The 20,565-nt window shown below is 40.4% G+C and overlaps 1 protein-coding gene and 1 pseudogene across 2 annotated transcripts in view; both read right to left on the reverse strand.

Moving 5' to 3' along the window:
- Positions 1-20,565, reverse strand: part of Fhit (fragile histidine triad diadenosine triphosphatase) — a 1,516,285-nt gene that overhangs the window by 1,215,104 nt on the left and 280,616 nt on the right. The window lies entirely within an intron of this gene.
- LOC114700773 lies at positions 9,129-12,181 on the reverse strand (annotated as a pseudogene).

The raw sequence follows: 20,565 nt of genomic DNA on the forward strand, positions 1-20,565 counted from the left end.
AGTGAAAACATGTGGCTTGTTATCTTTATGGACAACAGCCTCTGGCAGCCTCAGAAAGTACCTGTCCTTGGGCAAGTGGCTTACAGGTTAGAGGCATTTTGTTTTATGGATCTCTTAGGCACAGTAATTAAAACTTAAAACATAACTTTGACTCTCACAGTCTCTGTTCTTTCTTCTAAAGAAGCAGTCACAATCCTGAAAGAGATCCGTTTATACTTTTTCCCCCGTCCATGTTTGTGTGTGCTTTCTCTACAGATAGCGATCATAAGCATTTACCTAAAGCTACTAATGAGAGAGATATGTTTGTATTTCACAGAGATGTGTGAATTTGTATTTGACTTAGAGAAATTCCTATTCCATGGCAATTACTGAAATTGTGTGCATACCTATTAACCTATCCACCTACAACCTTGGTCCTCCATCTCTTCCATACTGACTTCCCCTGTGTTCTTACATTGGACCCTGTACCACCATCTCCTTGTCTAGATAATTTGAGTCATTTAGGTCACTGCTTAAATGTCATCTGTCAGACCACAGTCAAGGAATGGAGTCTTGTGATGAGAATTCTGCGTGCTCATGTGAATATTCCAAGAAAACAAGACGTGACCTCAGTTTCTTCGAAACATAGAATTATTCATGGAATGTGTTTCCATGCTCTTCCCAGGTGTAGTCAATGTAAATTAGTTTATTTCAGATTAATCACTATTGCTTGTCATTGATCTACAATTAAATGTTTATGTCTTTCTCAAAACACGTTTTTGCCACATTCTACTTGTCCTTGATATTGTGAACAGCTTGAACTCATGAGAACTTTATTTGTGTGACCATTACTAACCCTCAGGGTAGAAATTGTCTTGGGTTCTGAATAAAGTTGACTATTGCATGAGACATTAGTCCACCCTACTTGTCAGATCTATTTTCCACTCTGCCAGGTCCCACCACATCTAGGGCTGTGACAAGTAGCACTGGACAGGGATTAAGGTCCTTTGGAAAAGCCCTGAAGATCATGAGTGAATCCCAGACATTAGATGCTGAGTTATTTATATTGCTGGCATTTGGTTTTGCCTTGTTCAATTGTGACTGTGCCCTGGTTCATCCCTCCTGAGGTAAGAAAGTAACTTATTTTACAGGAGCTGACAGTTGACCAAGTATCTTGAATATTTTAAAGAGACTTTGGACTTGAATTATTTAAAGATTTTTTTATGTGCATTGGTGTTTTGCTTGCATGCATGTCTGTGTGAGGGTACCAGATGCCCTGGAACTAGAGTTACAGACAGTTGTGCGCTGTCATGAGTGTGCTGAGAACTGAACTCAGGTCTTCTGAAAGAGCAGTCAGTACTCTTAACAGCTGAACCATCTCCCCAGCCCTAATGTCTGAACTTTTAAAGTCTGTGGAACTTTCAAATTTTGGAATCTCTTATACTGTGATATTGGTATTAATGTATGGTCCTGGGAGATGTATGAGAAATTGAGGTCATAAGACTTGTTTTCTTGGAGTGCTCTCACAAGCATGAAGAATTCTCCTCAAAGGACTCCATTTCTGGACGGTGTCCCAACAGTTGTCTTTTGAGTAACTTTTGCTAATCTACTCTTTGACCTATTATGATAGGCACCTTGTTACACATGGTCATCTAACTTGCATTTACAATTGTATAACTGCCTATTTTGTAATTATTTCTTTAAAGTCCGTCTCATTGTGGACAACATGTTAATACCAGCATCACTCCCACTGCAGGGCAGTGTTCCACAGACACTGGGTGAATGAGTTTCCCTTCTAGAAAGCCTGACACCTTAAGCATCTGTGCTCTCAATCTCAGTCTCTAGTCAGGACACAAAGTTAGACTGTGTCATTATATTCACAGTTATTGGTGTGTTTTCATGCAATACCGTAAAGAAGATACTCATACAAGTATACTCTTCTGAGTTTTTATTTTTTAGAATACCTACATTTAGGTCCTCTTTTCCATTTCTAATACTATTTATTCTTTCCCATATATACACATAGATATAGAGATAAAAAGAAAGACCCACACAAACTAACACACACACACAGAAGGAGTTGTTTATCAATTGTTTGAGTAACATTTTTCAATTTTCAGTCTTTCAAAAGATCATCTTCTGCTTTGTTGATGTTGATTTCTACATGTCTCTCTCTGTCTTTCTGTCTCTGTCTCTCCCTCATTTTTAAGGATAGGGTCTCACTATGTATATAACACTGGCTTTAAATTAATAATTCTCTCGCCTACTGTTTCATGGTCTTAGGATTACAGACATGAGCCTTTTGTTTTTCTAATATTTCAATCATTCTTTCCATCTTTGGATTTACTTTGTCTCATTATTCATTCATTTTAGGTTGAATGCTTACCTCACATATTGCCAATCTTCATTTATTTCTTACATCAATTATGAGTTTATAATCTCATCTACTATGTACATCTTCAAATTGATCACACAAATGTAAAAGTATTTACCAATTTCTGTAAACATTTTTTGATTCGGGCCTCATTTAAGGTATGATTCTTAGGTTCCAGATGTATGGATTTTTTTGCTCTGTTTCTAGACTCCCAAATTTTTCCATCTGCGATAAAAAAATATACAATACAACTTTATTCATCAATGTTAAGGGTTTCTATATGGTGCATATTTTCTATTAGTGGAATTGACATCAAATTCTACACATGTCCATTTGAATCAGCTAATCACCTGTGTAATTTATTTTTCTTTATCCTTTCAAATGCTTTAGTGTGTTTATCTGTGTTGGTGACAAAAAATATTTCAGATTCTCAGAGTATGGTTATTTGTATTCTCTATCCTTTGTGATTCTCTCAATTTTTACTTCATGGACTTCTGAAAGGGTACTACCAAGTAGTGTAGATTCAAAACCGACAGACATTCCCTATGGGTTGTTCTTTCATCATTAAATATTACCTCTATCTGAAATTATGATTCTGTTTTGAAGCATATTTTGTCTGACATTAATTAATTTATTTGAAGTGATTTGTGTGATATGTCAATTTCCATCCGTTTCCCATGTCATTATCCTTAGTAGGGAAGTCCCTTACAGAGACTTTATAGGAAGATATAGCTGCACCCTATCCAAGTTAAAAATCTTCATCAAGAAATATTTTTAAATTTTAATTTTTACTAATTTCTGATTATGTGTAAGTACGTTTGTGTATGGGTGCCTGCAGGAGTCAGAAGAGAGTTTCAGATAGCCTGGAGCTGCTGTTATAAGAAGTTGTTGGCTATCTGACACTGGTGCTGGGAACTGAACTCCAGTCCTCTTAACCACTGGGCCATCTCTACAGCTACTAAATCTTTATCCATAATAGAGAAGTTTAATCTATTTTATATTTAGTCCTACCAGTGGCAAACTGTACCTTAATATCAACCACTTTAATTAATACACAGTCTTCCAAAATTTAGGCTTTTTTTCCTCTAAGCATATAAGGTTCAACACACCCTGACAAATATCCCTGTATTGATCCTTGACTTACAATTTATCTATTGTAATTGGTAGTTTAAACATAATCAAAGATTATGCTCTCTTAAATCAATAGTAAAATTTTATGCAAATAACAACAGTTCCCAATTAAGGGTAGCCTGTCTACTGTAGTGGGTAGCTATTCCAGCTTTGACCTGGAAGTACTATCCCTAGTCAGGCTTCTGGTAATTGCCATACCTACCTATGACCTGCCCCTGGGGTAGGGCCGAGACAGGAGCCCTTAAGACCTCAGATCCAGATGTGCCGGCTCTCTAGGTTCCTGGTGATCCTGGATGCTGGAATATATACCAAGTCAGAGTTCTCCAGAGAACCCTGCTAGACTGCACCTCACCTTTCCAAGATCCTGTAACCAACCACTTTACTGGGTGTAAGTTACCACAAAATAAACCTCCTTTTTTTAACTATGTGGAGTTGCCTTGATAAATCCCTCAATATCTGGTGCCCAACATGGGGGATGAACCCATGACCTTGGGATGAAGAGTCTCGTGCTCTACCAACTGAGCTAGCTGGGCCCACTTTAGCTATTTCGGTTAAAGTAACTGAATACACTTCTCATGCGCCTCTGCTGATACACCTGCCACTTCTCTCAGCATTGTTCTTTCTCTTTCAGTGTGTGGGGATGATGTGCACATGAGCACAGATGCCCGCAGAGGGCAGGAGTGCCGTGTTCCCTGGAGCTGCAGTTACAGGCAGTCAGGAGTTGACTGGCATGGTTGCTGGGAACTGAACTCAGATCCTCTGTAAGATTAGCACTGAGCTGTCTCTTCAGCCTCATCATGGTTACTGTTATTATTAAAACCTGGAATCACACCACTCATGGACATACAACCAAAGAATGTTCAATCATACCATAAGAACACTTGCTCAACTATGTTCATAGCAGCATTATTCTATTCATAATAGCCAGAACCTGGAAACAATCTAGATGCCCCTCAATTGAAGAATGGATAAAGAAAATGTGGTACATTTACACAATGGAGTATTACTCAGCAGTAAAAATAAAAACTAATGATATCATGAAATTTTCAGGCAAACAGATGGAACTAGAAAAAAAAATCATCCTGAGTGAGGTAACTCAGACCCAGAAAGACAAACATGGTATGTACTCACTCATAAGTGGATATTAGATATAAAGTAAAGGATAACTAGGCTACAATCCACAGCCCCAGAGAAGCTAGGTAACAAGGTGAACCCTAAGAGCAACTCATGAATCACTTTGGGAAGGGGAAATAGATGAGTTTTCCTGGGTAAACTGGGGGATAGGGGGGGTATAGGGGAAAGGATGAGGGATGAGAACATCAGGATTGTTGAGTTGGGGGAGGGACAGAGAGGGAAAGCAATGAAAGAGATGTCTTGATAAAGGGGGCCATTATGGGATTAGGGAGAAATCTGGTGCCAAGGAAACTCTCAGGAATCCACAGGATGACCCCAGCTAAGAGTCCTAGCAATAGTGGAGTGGGTGCCTGAACTGGCCTTCTCCTGTAATCAGATTGGTGAATACCCTAATTGTCATCATAGAATCTTCATCCAGTAGCTGATGGAAGAGATGTAGATGCAGAGATCCACAGCCAAGCACTGGACCAAGCTCCAGGAATTCAGTTGAAGAGAGGGAGGAGGGATTATATGAAAAAGGGGGGTCAAGAGTATGACAGGGAAATCCACAGAAACAGCTGATCTGTGCTTGTGGGAGCTCACAGACTCTAGACCAACAGCTAGGGAGCCTGCATGGGACCAATTTAGACCCTGTTGCATGTGAGTGATAGTTGTGTAGCTTTTTGTGTAGTCTGTTTGAGGGACCCTTAGCAATTGGGTCCAGGACTTGTCCCTGGTGCATGAGCTGGCTTTTGGAATGTATTTCCTATAGTGGGATGTCTCACTCAGCCTTGATGCAGTGGGGAAGGAGCTCAGTACTGTCCCAACTTGATATGCCATGCTTTGTTGACTCCCATGGGAGACCTTATCCTTACTGTATGGAGATGGAGGAGTGGATGGATAGGGGGAGGGGTAGAAGAGAGGCAGGGGAGGGAACGGGATGAGAGGAGGGAGGGGAAACTATGGTTGATATGTAAAATAAATTTAAAATTTTAATTTAAAAAAAACCCTGAAATCACCATTGCTTTATTACACATTACTTCCTGCATCCAAGCCTCTCGTCTCCTCTCCAGGGCATCTCATGACTCTCTCCTCTCTGTTCCCATCTTAGTTCCTCTCACTGTAACTCACCCTGAGATCAAATGAAGGAAAGCCTCGTGCTTTAGGAAGTCAGAACTTCACCTATACTTCAGTGTTTCTCAAACTAAAATCCCCAAACAGAAATCTACATCTCCAAAGAGTATGTGAGAATCTCTTCTGGAAGGTTTGTTTAAATTCCCACTGATGTTTGGAATAATCTAGATGTCAGCCTGACAGTTGAGCCGTGCTTCCAATGGCCACATCTGGCTTCGTCTTTCTTTTTATCCTATCAATTATCTTCCATTCTCAGTGTAACTGGCACCAAATGGTCACATAAAGTGACAGCTTATGACTTTCTACTTGTCACTGTGCACATCTGGCCACTCAATTGTTATCACAAATGTCCCCCATATGCTATAATGCTCTTTAGTGGGGGTGATTTGTAACTGAATGATATTGCCTGGAATAAGGTTCTAATTAATCAAGTTATTTAATTAATGAAGACTTTGATATGACATTCTAAATAAGAATATGGCAAAGTAATGGTGTATTTTAATTGTCATGGGCTAATGAGGAAAGCACAAAGAATTAATATGCAAATTATGTGTTTTTATCAAACGAAAAGCCAGATGCCATTCTGAGACACCGTACAGAAGAAGCATGTTTCCAGACCTTTCGGGCACAGCCAGGTGATGAGAGACAACCACAAAGGGACGCCAGGTGCAAGACCTTAGCCACAGCCGTTGGGACACTCGATGCACCCAACAATCAATCATCAAGCTAAACGCTCCAACAGTAAACACTGATGGGAAACAGTGTCCCAGGCCCTGAAGAGAAGGAGATAAACAAGACAGCCAAAATCCCTACTTTTGTGGAAATTATACTAAGACAATAATCAGATGAATGAGAATTTATGATATGCTGTTAGGGAGTGCCCAGCCCCGTAAAGAAAATCAAAGCAGGTTAAAGAGACAGAGAATGCTAAGGGAAGAGGACCACTATGGTAGGAATGGTAGGAAAGACAGATTTTTCTCAGGGGATAATGGCTGAACTAAACCCCGAGTATGATGGAGGCAAAGACACAAATAGAGGGAAAGACAGACAGAAGCAGCAGCAAATACAAAGATGTTGATAGCGGAGCATGTGTGGCCTCTCTGCAGAACAGCAAGAGAGCAGGAGAGCAGCATGTGATGCAGCGATGGATATTTTTAATGTGCAGAGGACCAGTGAGATAGGCTGGTGGTGGTTACGAAGACAGGCAGCCTTGGAGATTGATTGGCTGGGGGAGATGAGGTGGTTGTCTCTGCTTGCTTTTATTTCCCCATAGTAATCTAAATGAGGGGATCAGCTTAGTGGGAGAACTAGGATGGGAGCTGGGGTGGAGGTAAGTGAAGGTCTTCAACAGTTGTCTCAGAGAGTGGAAGTGTTGCTTACTTTTGCTGGGATCCAAGAGTCCCTTCCCCACTTAAGAGTGACTTTCTATCTCTAACAAATTGAGGTGGAGTAACTTCCAAAATTTTCCCTGAATATCATGTTTCTTGCTTTTGTGTATGAGAGAATATGAAGATGTGTTATTTGGTATTTGAGATGAGGCAAAAGTATTTTAATTAATTACGCTGTAAGTCTGCAATTGTGCTTTAACAAAGTAATAAAATGCTGTGGACAAGCTTTTCTCCCATACCCACCTAACAACACACAGGCATCAAGAATGGTGTCCTTACCATGTTCCTCAGAGCTTGACCCCAAAATCACAAGCCACCCTGTCTACTTGCAAGCATTCTCCAGTCTGGCCCAAGACCACTTGCACCATTCAGGCAGTGGGCAGGTCACAGGCAGGCAGTATGTGGGTATTGCTTGACATTTCATCACACAAAAAGACACAGGAAACATTTGGATCAGTTTTCTCTTAGTATGTCTAAATTCTGTATTATTGCAAACAAAGTGCTCTCCACTCCAAACAAGGGGCAAAGTCACTATTTTAATGGATCCTAAAGTACCAAATGAAGAAAGAGCCTCTGTGGATTTAATCAGCATGCTGCTACCATTAGCCAGGTTCCCTGGAATACAGGGATCAAGTTCTTGTGGACTTTCAGGTATATTAGAGTCCTAACCCAGACCAGGTAGATGCCCAGCATCCATCCTAGCCCCACATCCTTCTAGATCTTCACAGTGAATTCTTCCAAGACACAGTAGATGTTAACCTTGCACCTCAAATGTAAGACCTGGCAATTGTCACAGGAAAGGCTCATGAACCAAAGAGACCATAGAAGCTGAGAAGTGGCAGGGCAGAGCCTACCCCAGCCCAATGGAAGGGTTCTCTGGCAGATTTCTGCTCCTCCTGGGTGATGATTCACATATTTGCTAATCCTTAGCTCCTGATAACTAAGAAGCCATTGTTTATTCTTCCTATTGTTCCCAGGACTTGAATCAGCATGAAAACCAAACTGCATCCTGGTGCTAGGCACTAAGACTAGTTAACTCTTCCAGCTTTTGACTCCTGCCAGGAAATAGGACTCCCAGGAGATGGAATGGAGAGGTTGCTTAAAACTAAACTCAGGAAAAGTCAGGAAAACAAGCTTGGAAACGGAATGATTTCCACCACCTCTGTCTGCCTGCAAGCCCCCTCTGGTGGAGGAACTCATCGGTAATGAAATAGCTACAATAATTTTTTTAAAGACAATTCTTTGCTGTAGAACTGAGAATTGAATGGAACTGGGACTCGAGACGCACCTACAGATGAAACAACAGGATGAGTGATTTTCCAAAAGGTCAGCACTGTTCCTTCATCTCCACCCCATCCATCTCCATCGCCCTCAACTTGTCTGAGACCTAACAGAAATTCAGCCATAAAACAATCACCATAAAAATTAACCTCATTTTGAAACATTAAAAATATCCATATCTGAAGCACAGGGCAGCTTCTCCATTCGGCTCCCTGTACATATGGGGAAAAGTGTGGACATTTAAAACCCTTTTATAAGGTGAGCTAATATACTCAGCAAGTTTCAAACCTTCTGTTCTGAGCATGTCCCTGTAAAGGCACTGTTGGTTCTCAAGCAAAACCAGGAGCAATCAATCCCATCTCTAAAGCACACTGGGTAGCAGGAAGAGGTGTCCACATCAGTCTTTTGCCTTTGTTCCACTGGAAGCTGAAATCTGCCATCTCTGCTTTAAGCTAGAGTGGATGCCAAGCATTCAATTCTGACATGCCTATCCCACATCCTGACAGATGAGCTAGGAGACACACTACCTCCCTGCTCCCCTTGACGATCTGTGTAGAGAAAGAAACTCAATGCCAAGTGAAACTATGTTTCCAAACAGAAAGGATTCTGAAAATTAACACGTCTGGAAAGTTCTCCATCCCTTAACCAAACATCCAAAAGGTATTACTTTAGTTCCTGATTCCTTAAAAAAAAAAAAAAAAGTAACTTTCCTTCCCTCTATCTCTGAATTTTTTTTAATCTCATCTGTATTTACCTTTTAAAGTAGAATATGACCAAGCACTATATTTCCATTCAGACTTGATGGGTTACAAGACGTAGGGAAGCATAGGGTTTTGTTCTCGGTACTTTGGAAAACAAGCCACATGGGGAATTCTTCTGTTTTAGCTTGTGTTCTTTTAAGACTACAACATGCAGAATGACTACAGGGGATGAAAATTTTAAGATGAAACTTAAGTCATCTTAATTTTTTCCTTTTAAACATGAAGCTAAATCTCAGAATACTCCCAAGTGACAAATTATTTGGTCTACTAAGGAATCCAGCTTCTGAACAGCTAAACACTTCAGACCACAAAGTTAATAGGTTACATTACATCTTACAACAAACGTTCTACCAACCTGTTGAATAGTATCACAGTATCACAAGTGGAAAGAAATTTTATCTTCCCCTTAGTTTACATGCCACACAGATGTTTTAAATGTTAACAAAAATAAACAAAAATCCTGGAAAATATATTATCAGAGAATGAATGAAAGTAAGAATCAAACAAAGTTCTGGTGAAGTTTAGTCTACTTCTTCCATGCGCGATATGTCGTCATCTCCTTCCAGGGGTGGCATCTTCAGTTACAGCAGCACTGGTATCATCCACAGTAGGATCATCTTCATCAATACCTAGACCAAGCTTGATCATCCTGTAGATCCTGTTAGCATGTGTCTGGGTATCTTCCAGACTAAAGCCAGAAGACAGGAGTGCAGTTTCATACAGCAAGATGATCAGATCCTTCACAGACTTGTCATTCTTGTCAGCCTCCGCCTTTTGCTGTAGGGTTTCAATAATGGAGTGATCAGGGTTTATCTCCAGGTGCTTCTTTGCTGCCATGTAACCCATTGTTGAGTTGTTTCTGAGGGCTTGAGCTTTCATGATTCTTTCCATGTTTGCTGTCCACCTGTATGTGCTCGTGACAATACAGCATGTCACCAATCGGTTTGATACAACCACCTTTTCAACCTTTTTCTCCAAAATATCTTTCATAATTTTGCGGAGGTTTTCAAATTTTGTCTTTTTCTCTTCTTGTTTCTTTTTCTCCTCTTCATCTTCTGGGAGTTCCAGTCCTTCTTTGGTAACTGACACCAAAGTCTTACCCTCAAATTCCTTCAGCTGTTGCACACAATACTCATCAATGGGCTCAATCATATAGATTACTTCTAAGCCATGCTTTCCGAGAAGTTCCACAAAGGACGAGTTAGCAGCTTGGTCCTTGGTTTCACCTGTGATAAAGTAGATGTGCTTCTGGTTTTCCTTCATTCTGGTGCAATAGTCCTTGAGAGAAACCATCTCATCTCCAGAAGCAGATGTGCAGTACCGCAACAGCTCTGAAAGCTTCTTCCGATTTTGAGAGTCTTCGTGAATTCCAAGCTTTATATTTTTTGAGAACTGCTCATAAAACTTTTTGTAGTTTTCTTTATCTTCTGCCAGTTCAGTAAATAGTTCTAAACATTTCTTGACCAAATTCTTTCTGATAACTTTCAAAATTTTCTTTGCTGCAACATTTCACGGGAAATATTTAGAGGAAGATCCTCAGAATCCACCACTCCTCTAATGAAATTCAGATACTCAGGGGTTAACTCCTCAGTTATCCATGATGAAAACTCTGTGCACATACAACTTGATGTTGTTCTTTTTCTTTCTGTTTTCAAACAGATCAAAAGGAGCACGTCTTGGGACAAAAAGAAGGGCCCGGAATTCCAATTGTCCTTCAACAGAAAAATGCTTCACTGCCAAATTTTCTTCCCAATCGTTGGTTAAGCTCTTGTAAAATTCTCCATATTCTTCATTAGTAATGTCATCAGGATTTCTGGTCCAAATAGGCTTTGTTTTGTTGAGTTCTTCTTGATCAATGTACTTTTCTCTTATCTTCTTCTTCTTGTCACCATCTTTCTTTTCTTCTTCTTCATCAGAACCAACATCTTCTATTTCAGGCTTGTCCTCCGACTCCTTTTCTTCTTTTTCTTTCTCTTCCTCTTTATCTTCTTTTTCTTCAGCTTCATCATCACTGACTTCCTTATCACGTTCCTTCTCCACGAAGAGAGTAATGGGATAGCCAATAAACTGAGAATGTTTCTTCACAATCTCCTTTATTCTCCGTTCCTCCAAATACTTGGTTTGGTCTTCTTTCAGGTGTAAGATAACCTTTGTTCCACGGCCCATTGGTTCACCTGTGTCAGTCCTCACTGTGAATGAGCTCCCTGCTGAGGATTTCCAGGCATACTGCTCATCATCATTATGTTTGGTGATCACAGTCACTTTCTCAGCAACCAAATATGCAGAGTAAAAACCAACCCAAACTGGCCAATCATAGAGATATCTGCACCAGCCTGCAAAGCCCCCATAAAGGCTTTGGTACCAGACTTGGCAATAGTACCAAGGTTATTGATCAGGTCAGCCTTGGTCATTCCAATTCCTGTATCCACAATAGTAAGGGTTCGATCTTGTTTGTTGGGAATAAGATTAATGTGCAGCTCCTTCCCAGAGTCTAGTTTACTAGGGTCCATCAGACTCTCGTATCTGATCTTGTCCAGAGCATCTGATGAATTTGAAATCAGCTCCCTCAGAAAGATCTCTTTGTTTGAATAGAAAGTATTGATGATCAAGGACATCAACTGGGCGATTTCTGCCTGAAAGGCGGAAGTCTCAACCTCCTCCTCCGCCATGGGTTGGTCTTGGGTCTGGGTTTCCTCAGGCATCTTTGCGGAGTGACCATGCACAGGACGTGACCGGCTGCACCACCACACTGAAGCAACTCTCTATCTCTGAATTTATCAACTGCTTCTCTGGTTTTACCAAATCAATAAGATGTTTTGCATCTTTTAGATATAATCCACGTTCCTGGGTTACGAAAAAATCCTTTTCTCAGGACTTTGCCTGTAGAGTCCCTGAACAGCTGTTTATTTACTCACACTATTTATTTACCCACACTATTGTTGCTTGCAGATGTTTTTAAGAATCAAAATGAAAAGGGAAAAGGCAAAAGAGGTCAGAGAAAAGATGAATCTATAATCGTATTCAGTGTATTTAATACAATAAAACCTGGAGATCCTGTCAAGTGTGAGAGAATTGTTTCAATTAATTTTAATGTAGTTATAAGGTAGAAGATTATGCAGCCATTAAGAACTATTTAATGCTGGTGTGTTTTAATAATATGAAGAGCTATCTGCAATATCATTAAAGAAAAGGAGATCATCACAGGAGACACCTCGGTGCTCTAAGGGGCAGACACAGGGCTTGCTGGCCTAACAGGGTAGGGAGCTCTGCACTCAGACTCTGCCTCAAAAATTATGGTACAGAGAAATGAGGAACACATCACATCTGATGTCAGCCTCTGGCCTATCCATGCATATCCACACTTACACAAACACACATGCCATGTATACATTTGTGTATATACACAAACATGTACAAACACACATAGCCTACACACACACACACACACACACACACACACACGCCAGGTGCAGTATTATCAAATTTACTGAATGTTTGACCAACATTGATTGGCTGACAACCTTCTATTTATAATCCCTTTCCATACCAGCACTCCTTGCAGATAGGTTTTATAAAATGAGATATAATCAAAGGGTCTGCTGTGGCAATTTTTGTCTAGTTAAAAAAAAGCATACTCATCTATCAGATACATTCTGTTGTTTATCCTTTGGTTTATCAATAAAAACATGATACAGGGTATATATACATACATAAATCCTTAAAATTTCTATATTCTTTTATCATATTTACTCTTCCCCAACTCCTCCCAGTTCCACTCCTTTCTTACCCATCCAACTTTGTGTGTTAAAATCCAACAGATTAGGCTTGGCCACTTGTCTCTAACATATGGATTAAAGAATAAGAAATGGTGAGAAAATAAATCTATATTTATATTCAGTGAAGGCACACTGAGGAGAGGAACAGATACAGGGTCCGACAACCTCAAATCTGTCTTCAGCGTACCAGCACAAGCCTTGGGTTTACACAGAGTGTGGTGAGTCTGCACACCTAAGCAGTCCTGTTCAACGTTGGTCCCTCTCACTGCTGACAGATCATGGGTTTTGTAAAGTGATCCAGAAACTTGTGTGTTAACTGTTTATGGTGCAGCCTGGCCATCATGCATATCTGTCCTCTCCTGGATAGTGAAGTCTGCTCTGTGACCTCTGCTTTTCCTAGAATTCAAGGTGACTTGAAAGGAAAGGTTATGGATAATTAGTTATCTCCATGTGCCTCCATCTAAACTATAGACACAAATGGAGGCAGAGAGCTGGATTTGCATCCTTCCTTTAGTTATTTTGTAAGCCCAAGTGAAGAGTCAAGCTTTTTAGCAAAGGTACTCCTAAATGCCTGATTCAGTACCCAAAGAGGAGCCCCACTGCTACCACACAGACAAAATTAGCTCACATAGACCAAGAGGGCAACACCACCACATCACCAGCTGGGTCCTGGGAAGTCCTAGACAGAGCTGCTGTGGACTGGGTTTTTTCTAATTCACAGTGGAATGTGTTCCCAATACACAGGATATTCTATTTTTATCACTTTGTTTAGATAAGCTTTTGATATTTTTACCATATGTGTAGTTGTATTATTTTTTTAAATAAGAAAATTGATACTGAATAGAAGGGGAAAAAATGTTAGGATCCTCAAGAGCAATCTGAAGACTGTGAATTGAGACTCATATCATTTAAAGCAAATAAAACATGCTCCAAATAGAATTCTTCTGAGTTGCTTAATGTTATGAATATCTTCATTCCTTTTCACATTTACTGTCTATTGCTATTAACACTATTTTTTAGCCTAGAAAAACTTACATCTCCTGTTATGGTAGGTACTGTGCAAGACACTAAACACAAAGACAGCTGTGAAGAAAAAGAACTAAAACAATTAATAAAGAATTCCAGAGATGCAAATTATCTTGTTTGACATCCCCCAGCTTCTTACGATTAAAACAAGAATGAAGACACATATCCACAATGTCTAAGTGATTTCCATCACTCCTTCACATACTCACACATGGATATCTATCGAAAGAGCAAAGGGTTGGTTTTTTTTTTTATTGTTGTCATTGTTTTTGTTGTCGATTTTTTGAGACAGTGTCTTATTATTTAGCCTGGCTGATTCCAAGGCTCATTATGTAACCAAAGCTGGCCTCAAAATACAGCAGTCCTTCTGCCTCTGACTCCTGTGTCCTGGGATTCTAGGCAAGTCTCACCACACCCAGCCTGAAAAATTTGCAAGATGGTAGACATGGGGCCAAAAGTTCCAGGAGACAGTGCTCGTCGTGCTGGTTTTAAATGCAGCACTTTCACTCTGCAAAGAAGCTCAGGAGAAAGACAAAACCCATTATCAGAGCAGAGTTTTATTAGAAGGCAGGGGGGAAAGACAGAAGATAGCTTGGCCAGGCCTGTTGGAAAGACATGTGAAGAGGAGAGAGAGTGGGGAGGAAAAGGAGAAGGAAGAAGAGGAAGGAGGGGAAAGGGGGGGGGTCTGTGATTAACTTCTTAAGGATTTCCCTGTGCATGTGGGCTTGCTAAGCTACACTATGCATGCGCAAATTGCATGACCACACTGCACACATTGAGCAATCATGCAGTGCATGGATTACGTAGGACATAGGGCCCCTTGCTTGGCTATTGAACAGCACGTGTGCAGTCACATAGCTGGAGGAGGGGCCAGAACCCTAACACCTTGTCCTTCTGTAATAAATATTACAGAGGACTCTTTCACCTAAATAAATAAACAAGTCTGGTTGAACGTGTAGATAAGAGTCTAGTTTTGTCTACCTTTATACACTGATCCAGTGACCACAGACCACACCTCAACACACCATGAAAGTGGGGAGAAAGACACAAAACAGTGCAATTCAGTGTGGGATTCCAGAGGTAACAAGAGCCATCTGACCTACTCATTTCTTTTTCTGTCATCTGTTCTGATGCTCTGATAGACAGAACCAAAGAACAACCTCTACGGTGCATGCAGTTTCACTAACACAGTTAGGACTTTGAACATTGGGCAGAATAACAAATCCTGCTCCAGAGGGAAGACAGCCACATTGTCTGTAAAGATTCAAAACCCGACAGTGAGGGGCAATAGAATATGCTACTTCATAAGATGCGGTAGTAGAATATTATTTTAAGGTATTTTACTTTTGTTTATGTTGCATTTATTTAACTCTGTGAAGCTGTATTACTGTGCCTGCTTAAAACACTTGATGATCTAATAAAGAACTGGCCAATAGCAAGGCAAGAGAAAGGATATGCGTGGCTGGCAGGCAGAGAGGATAAATAGAAGGAGAAATCTGGGAGGAGGAGAAAAAAGAGAGATGGAAGAGTGAGGAGATCAAACAGTCAGAGAAGGAGGAGGACTCCAGGGACCAGGTGCCCAGCTACATAGCATGCCATGGAGTAAGAGCAGATTTACAGAAGTCAGAGAATTGGAAAAACCCAGAGGCAAAAGGTATAAGGGGCTAATTTAAAGTTAAGGAAATAAGGCAAGCTAAGACCGGGCATTCATAAGTAAGAATAAGCCTCCATGTGTGATTTATCTGGGAGTGGATGGCAGGCCCCCCACAAAAGAGTGAAATAATAATAACAACGGTATGTCACTGTGGCATAAGTATTATTCTGAGCTAAAGTCAGGCTCAAGAATATAATGACGCTTCCCCTCCTTCCTGAAAGCAGGAGATAATGTCTGCAAGTGGAAGATGTCCTCTCTGTAGCAGAAACAAAAGGACTTCCCCAGCCCAGTGTGGGGGTGAGTGGCAAGCCCGAGAGCAAGAGAATTCTGTACAAATAGATCCCATTAAAATAGTTTTTGAAAATCAATGTTTAGTCTCCTCACATAATTTAATTACTTTTTGTAGACTGTTTCTTTGTTCCAGAAGCTGCAAACTCATAAAGGCTCTGCCGGCTCTTTAGGCGTTTGTTTCCTTAGGAGAACTCATCATTAGAGGAAACCATATTAAAGAGATGCATATGCTTTTCTCCTGTTAATCCAGCATGTGGATTTTGTTCTCAAGGCCAACCAGGAAACACTCTAACAAAGTACAGATCAAATTCTACTTCTCCCACAGTAACCATCTTGAAAGCTGAGAGGAACCTGACTGGTTCTTGAGAATAAGGACAAGTGTAGGCATGTTTCTCAGACATAATTCACAACTCTGACTGAAAATCCAGGGACTGTGAGGCACAAATGAGTGCCACAAATATCCACGCCCCTGGGCCGTGCACACTTCACAGTACGGCAGCTGCATCATGTTCTGTGGTGACCTGCTGCAACAGTTGTCTTCCAGGTGGACTCTGCTCTCTAAAGGCAAGAACTATTTCCTCCCATGGTTGCTGCGGACACCCAGGCTTTACTCCCTCCAAGAACTGAGATAAATGCCCGGGAAACAGGATAGAGACTGAGACTGAATGTCCCCTCCATTCTAGGCTTTCTCCCTATGGTTGAAAAAGACAACTTTGCTGAAGGGGTGGGGGAAAGTTTCATTAAAGTCTGGCAAGTAAAGTTCCCCTCTCGGACCCTGACTGAGTGCAAATGACAGGACTTGGCAGTTCCTTTTATCACTTGATCTCTAGGTAGCCAGTGCAGTCCCCTCCCGCCTCCTGCCTCATGCTACTCCATCGGTCACTGCAGTAGCACTGCAGGTCACTGCAGGTTCTGCCAGGCAGGGACAAGCAGTTCCTATCGGACCGAAGCAGGAATGACAAGCCCAGCTTGTAGAAGTCCCATGTAGAAGAGCAATGATGAAGCGAGAAAACATGACAAGGGCGCTAGGCTTCGTTACTGCCCATTCCCTGCTGGGGCCTTCATGGGGAAATACACATCGCAGCTAGAGGAAGGATGCATGGCTCACCTCCAACTCTTTTTGTCTTCAAGTCCTTAAAAAAATCAACCAAGGGAGACAAGAAGCTAGAAATTAGTTAATGGAGGCCAGAGGTTTTTTTGTGGAATAAAAACCGCTCATCACTGCCCATTAATTATGTAAATCTTCTCCCACCAAGTGTACTACACTTATTTATTGAGCCTCACCAGCACCATCCTGGTAATTCAGAGCAGAAGCCATTCTGCAATGACTCAAGCCACATTTCACAATAGACTCTAAAGGACACATGATGTCATTTGCTAAAGTGACTCAATCCAGATGGAAAGCCTTCTGACCTATACATAATTGATTGACCTTTGCTCTGCTTTCCTCAGTTATTTATATACTATCAGATGCATGAATGTATATCAGTGGTATTTACACTTGGCAGCTACTTTTAAAAACACATTATTCAATTGAGATTTGAAGCTTTTTATGGCCATTTCCTGACCAGACTTCATAAACAAAGAACAAGTAAAGATGTTATCATAAAAAGAGTGTTTAACAGGCTCTGGAGTCCAAAGAGGCCTTTCTACTCTAACTGCTTTAATTACAGTAGGCAAGAGCTATCTATCTATCTGTGTACCTGTCCATCTGTCTGTCCACCCATTCATCCATCCATCCATCTATCTACCTACCTACCTAAAGCTGAGTTCCAAACCCTAAAACTAAGAATAACTAAACATGTATGATCCATTTTCTAATTTGGTACTAAAGTTGGGCAAAATGTGCTTTGCCAAGAAGAAGGAAGATTTTGGATATTTGTATCGGATGAGGTGAAGATTATTAGAGACCGTAACCAAGCACTGGGAAAGAGCAGTGCTGTGTACTATTCTTGGCAATTTTATAAAATGATTTATTTATTCTTATTTTATAGGTATTGATGTTTTGCTTGCATGTATGTCTGTATGAAGGTGTCATATCCACTGGAACTGGAGTTACAAACAGTTGTGAGCTGCCATATGGATGCTGGGAATTGGACCCAAGTCTACTGGAAGAGCAGCCAGTGCTCTTAACTGCTGAGTCATCTCACCAGCCTCTACTCTTTGGCTTTTCGAAAAGGGGTTGGCTATGAATTTTGTGATATCAGAAAGACGGTTTTGCAACAGTGCTGACTTCTAATGATATAACAGATCCTCTATGCCGAGAAGAAGGAATGAGAAGTTATGATTTGGCCTAATGAATCTTTGAACCTCCTCCTGCCTCTGGAAAGGATTTATTAACCTCTCACAGGCAAATGCACTTGTCTTCTGGCCTCTGTCTCATGGTTTTCTATAAAATCAGAAGTCATGGTACATATTTCTGAAGGTTTTGTGGAAAGAAATTAGATTTCCTCATTGGCTTGAACAAACTATGAATAAGTTCCTTTTCCTTTACAATTTCTGCTTCCTAATTTCTGTTGGAACTCAAAGAATCTAGGATAGTGAGTTATGGACCTGAGGGTCCAGTAACAAGCTTAAAATAATCTAAAGACTAGATTAAGAAAGCAAGTATATTTTAAGTGTGCCCTCACTGCCAATTTCTATACTAAGGACAGACATCAATAATCTATGGCTGAGTTATTAACCACTGAGCCCTTGACAGGGTTTCAAAATGTTTTTCATTAGTTCTCCAAGAAAACACTTCCAACAGATTGGATTAGTGATGACAAATAATTGGATAGTGGAGCTTGTATCTTATTTACTTATCAAATCAATTTTATCTTCTTACCATAAACTCTTAGTTTCAGTCTAAAATTAAATGGCTTTTTTGTTTAAAAAAATATAACTACTTCTTAGAATCTCACAAAAACATCAAAGCAAACCTAGCAGTTGTCCACATGGCTGGTCAGATCACTGATATAAATGAGAAGCAAAGAGAAGGCCTAAGCAAAAAAATATAGAGATATTTACATGTTCTCATAGAAGTGTGACAGGAGAGTGAAGGGATAGATTGCAGCCTCACACATTTAGAGGGAGAAATCTTAGTGAGAATAGCCCATAGAAACAGCGCTAGTAGAGGGCAACACACAGCGGTGCCTTCTAAGTGCTCTATCTCGGTGAAGAGTCCACTCATGTACTAATGCATTGGCCTCCCCCATTCCAGGATGGAGAATATTCAATTCTTCCATTGAAGCATGAGCATTTACATGAAGGAGGGGAATACCATACATTATTTTCAAATTCAGTGTGTGTCCTGATGTAAAGGAGTTGGGAGACACTGTCAACTTAATAGTTTATTTTTACCACACTGAAATAAATGCATCATATACTAATATGACAAACAATCTTAAATGAGAAAAGAAACAAAAGAAAGCTAAATGGAAGAGTCTCACAGAATACCCCTTCATTCAGTACAATGGCTGCTATTGGAATTGAAAGACAATTAAGGAAAACTTTTAACTCAACAGCAACATAGTCTGTACACACACACACACACACACACACACACGTTGAAGTCAGAGGACAACTTTCAGCAGTTGGTTCACTTTCTGGCAGGTAGGTCCCTATGATTCAGGTTGTCAGGCTTGCTGGCATGTGCCTTTACCAGCTGAGCCATCAAAGTAGCCTTGTTATTTTATAGGCACAAAATATTACATAGTATTTTTCTTAACTCCATAATGAAGAAGAAAAATTTTTTAGCTTCAGAGAGATGCTATCCCAGGACACACACACACACACACACACAATCTCAATAGATGAACTAAAAAGAAGGAAGGTCTGAACTCATGGGTTCTAAAGGGCCAAAACATCACTCAAAGACAATAACAAGTAGAATAGCCCAGAATTTATAGTAGTCAAATAGATTAACGTGCTACTCGATGAATATATGTAAACATCTTTATATTTTCCTGCTGAGAAACAGACTAACACCCTAGTCGGTGATCACAAGATTCTGCCCTGATTCAACTAGAGCAATCATAAACAATTATTGGGAGTCTAAGGTTATGTTTCTATATTCAAGCAAAGACCTTACAAATTCACATATGAGCTTCATTCATTGAGAGTCATACAATCATAGGCAACAAAACTCAAGAACCGCAAGTAAAAGAATTTTAGAACTATCTCATAGAATGATTCTCTCTCTCTCTCTCTCTCTCTCTCTCTCTCTCTCTCTCTCTCTCTCTCTCTCTCTCTCTCTCTCTCTCTCCCCAGAATCTGTGTGACTCTTTCTCCTTGGAACCTTTATCTTGTTTCCTCTGTCTTTCCATTGAACCATGTCTACTTTAGAACTAAGGGGACCAACAATGTATATCTTTTGTAGTTTAAGTTTACACAGTCAATAAATATTTCAAAAAGCCTGGAAAAAAAAAGATCTGCTTCCTCCAACCACAGTGACGATGTGTGCACACTTGTTCTAATCACGCACAAGTGTGCCTCAGGGGTTAGCAAGGCTGATACTGACAGAGACCACACAGAAGAATAAAAGTATGGAGCTGACAAAGAAAGAATCTAGGAGAAAAAAGGGCTTACAACAGAGAGAATGCTAGTATTCATTTATTTCAGAGAGAGAGAGAGAGAGAGAGAGAGAGAGAGAGAGAGACAGAGACAGAGACAGAGA

The sequence above is a fragment of the Peromyscus leucopus genome, chromosome 9 (assembly GCF_004664715.2).
Source record: "Peromyscus leucopus breed LL Stock chromosome 9, UCI_PerLeu_2.1, whole genome shotgun sequence".
In the NCBI taxonomy this organism is placed as follows: domain Eukaryota; kingdom Metazoa; phylum Chordata; class Mammalia; order Rodentia; family Cricetidae; genus Peromyscus; species Peromyscus leucopus.